Raw genomic sequence first — 3888 nt, forward strand, 5'->3', positions numbered from 1 at the left:
ATAGTCCCTTGAATATCATCAGACTTGTAAATGTATGTTTAATGTCTCTTTTCCCATTAGTGTGTATGCTCCATGAAGACAGGGACTATACTATGTCTGTCTTGTTCACATATCCTGGTTCCTCACAGAGTGCCAAGAAAATGGTGGCTGCTGGGTAAACATTAAATGAATGAATAAATAAATACATTTAATCCTAATAGTTCTGCAAAGTAATAGTATTTCCGTATTACAGAAGAGGTTGAGGCTCAGAGGGATTTAGTGACTTGCCTGTCTGTGGTGGTGTAGTTAGAGAGGCGAGGAAAACTACTGAAGGTGGATGACTGAAATTGGGCTCTATTTACTACTCTTTCATGTTCCTCTATGAAAACTGCTCAAGCAACTGTATCACAGCCATGCTCTATGTCTGTTCTTTGAAACAAACAAACCACAGCTAACTTAATCAAAACAGAATTTATTGGAATGATATCAGTGGCTCACAAAATAGAAGAGTTGAGAAACCGGGACAGAGCTAGTATTCAAGTAGCAGGTGTAAGTAAGTTGAGTGAGGGCCATGGAGTCATATCATCTCCAACATTTTTTTTTTTTCCATTCTTATCCATCACTCAGCTCAACTTAGAGTCCAGGAGGGAATGTTTAATAGGCCAGGGGAGGGCAGTGTACCTATATTGACAGCCCATAAAGCGGGGAGGAGTTCCACCAAAAAGGATCCAAGTGATCTTACCAGGAAAAAAGTAGGAACAGGTTAGGCATTCAAAAATATAACAAGTGTCCACTAGAAACTGTTATGTGGAGGACTGCCAGCATCCTGAGGCAGAAATGAGTTGTCCCTTTAAACTACTATTTTTCCCGCTGCTTCTCCAGGAGGTGTTAATGGAGAAGGGGAAGAAAGTGTGGGGAAAACTATCACAAAGCCATCTTTGAATGCCAGCTAGTTTCCCCCTTAGAAGTTACTAAAGTGTTGAAGAAAGCAAGAACTCACTTATCTCCCAACCCAACAGTCCCTCAGTCAGACCTGGCTTGGCTAGCTTTGTTTGTTGCTTCTGTTGTTATTCACACCTTCCTGTGGGATCATTTCAAATCCCCATTTCCTGATGATCCAACATCCTTCTGCAATCAACTGGCAGGGGGTGAAGCCTGCCAAACCTCAGGTAGCAGCCCTACCCGGCACCATTTTCAGCAACATCCTGTGTTCACAGCTCCAGTTCAGCTCCAAATGCCAATTTTAGTTTGTGAAAATTTCCATGGCCTCCTGCTAGTACGATGTTCGCATATCCCAGCCCACAGGCACAGTGACCTTGGCCAGATTATATTCCTCTCACACGGGGCCCCAGTCCTCAGTCTGTTCTCAATGCCATTATTACCTACACAGTACACATTTAATGTTGTCAGTGAGCATCCAACAACCTCGTTTGAGAGATAGAACATATCTTAAGAACCCAGAGAGGTTAAGGAACCCCACCCAGTTCCATAGTGTGTGATTGCAGTAGAACCAGTTTTGGAAACCATGGCTTTTGGCCCATGGTTCCAGGCTTCTTCTTTAGTAAAGATAATAAATCAGGTCAGTGAGAGGCTTGTAATTCAGCTACAATACACCCAGAGAGCTCATAATTCTGCAATTGCAACAAAGTCCAAAGTTTTCTGTAGAATTAACTGGTCCAGAATTTTCCCTTAGCAAGTAAATACTATGTTGTCAGGCTCTGGGCTAAGCACTTTATATACATTATCTGCAATGCTCACAACTGCCTTAGTATTTAGTATTAGCCCCACTCCACAGAGGCTCGAAGAAGTAAAGTAATTAGTCTCAAATTCATATAGGTAGTTAAGTGGTAGAATCAAGATTCAGACCCAGCAGTCTGGCTCTAGAGCCCCTGTGTTTTCCTACTGCACTGAAATTCATAACTATCTCCCATAGGTGTTTTTCTCTTTCCGTAACAACTATTCTCTCTCTCTCTCTCTCCCGCCCCCACTCCCTCCCCACCAAAAGATCTCTCTAGGAGTCTTCCTGTCCTTTGTTTTAACAGCTTTGTTGATATATAATTGGCGTACTATAAAATTCACCCATCATATGTGTACAGTTTGATCATTTAAGTAAATTTATACAGTTGTAAAATCATCACAATTATCACAATAATTCAGTTTTTAGAACACTTCCATCTGTCGATGTAAGAAACGTCCAAACCTGTAGAGAATTTTTATGAGTTTATTTGAACCAAACTGACAGCAATTGCCGGGAAGCAAAATCTCAATGGATGAGAAAATGCTCCGGAGAATGTCAGTTTTGCAGCTTATTTTATACATTAGAATAAAAGGAGACGTAAGAACAGTGACATGAAATTCATCGGTGGTAGATTAAGTAGGCAGGAGAAAACAAAGTGGAGAAATCTCTGGGATTGAATAAAAAGGCAAAATAGAGACACACTTCTTTTACATTGGTGGGTACAGGATAGTTAATAATTAACATTTACAGCACATAGAAATGGTATTTGGGGAACAAGGTAACAATGAAGGATTTGTGGTCTCTGTGCTGTGGTATGCAATTGTGCCCTGAGAGGTCTGGAAAAGATTACTCTTATGTTTCAAAAGTATGTTATCTTAGATGCAAAAAGATAATAAACAAACTCACTGAGGCAAAGATTGACCTTTGTCAAGGAAGCTACAGGCCTAGGATGTGATTACCTGCCATGACCCACCATTAGTTAGGAATTTTTGTGTTCAGACCATCCAATGAGGTTACTTTAGGTCTCTGAGTATGTAAGGCCCATCATTCAGGCCTCTCTTGAGCTTGTAAGGTTTAGCATGTGGCCCCTTTTTTCAACCACATATCCCATCAAAAGTTTCCTCCTATTCTTATGCAAACAATCCCTATTCCCACTTCCACTCCCCTGCTCTGCTTTCTATCTATATACTTTGTCTTTCCTAAACATTTCGTATAAATGAAATCATACAAAATATAGTCTTCTGTGTATGACTTTTTCTACTTTGCATGTTTTTGAAGTTCATCCACATTGTTGCATGTATCAGTAGTTCGCTCCTTTTTATTGCTGAGTAGTAGTCCATTGTATGGACATACCAGTTTTGTTTATCTATATTCCAGTTGACAGACATTTGGATTATTTCCATCTTGGGGTGTAGGAGAGGAAACATAATTTTTCCTCTACTCTTCTGAACTCTTAGCTGAGTCTCCTGTAATAAAAGATAGATTAAAGAAATAAAAACAGTTTATTGGCACGTGTGCCTCATACATACATAGGAGAAATACATAGGGGAAATTGTACAACATCCCAAGGTAGCCTAAGCCACCAGCTTAAATGCCATTTTCAGCTAAAGACAGAACAAAGTTGTGTGTGGCGGGGAGGGGGGCAGGAATCAGTTATGGAAGGTTACCAGGAAAAGCATAGTGAACAAAAATAAGGTTTATTATGCAGCTTGAAATCAGTGCCTTCTCCACTGATATGATTCTCTTGTGATTTAGAGTCATCCTTCTCTTCCTGGTACAGAAAGGAGACACCTTTACAAATGGAAATTTTCTTTAGAAATGTAAATTTTTCTTGCAAAAGGGTAATTTCTGCTCTGTTTTCAGAGCTTCTCTTGTGTCTTCTTTTCTCAAAATAATCCATATGCCAAAGAGGCATATTTTGGGATGGCATATTCTGCTACCCTTTGTGGCTATTATGAATAATGTAGCTATGAGCATTTGCATATGTGTTTCTGTAGATATATGTCTTCATTTCCCTTGGGTCAATACTGAGGAGTGGAATGGCTGGGTCATGGTAAATATATATTTAACATTTTGAGAACTGTTAAACTGTTATCCAAATTAGCTATACCATTTTGTGTTCCCAAAGTTAATGTATGAGAGTTCCAATTTCTCTACATCTTTGCCAATAC

This window comes from Pteropus medius, unplaced genomic scaffold (genome assembly GCF_902729225.1).
Source record: "Pteropus medius unplaced genomic scaffold, Ma_sr-lr_union100, whole genome shotgun sequence".
Lineage (NCBI taxonomy): Eukaryota > Metazoa > Chordata > Mammalia > Chiroptera > Pteropodidae > Pteropus > Pteropus medius.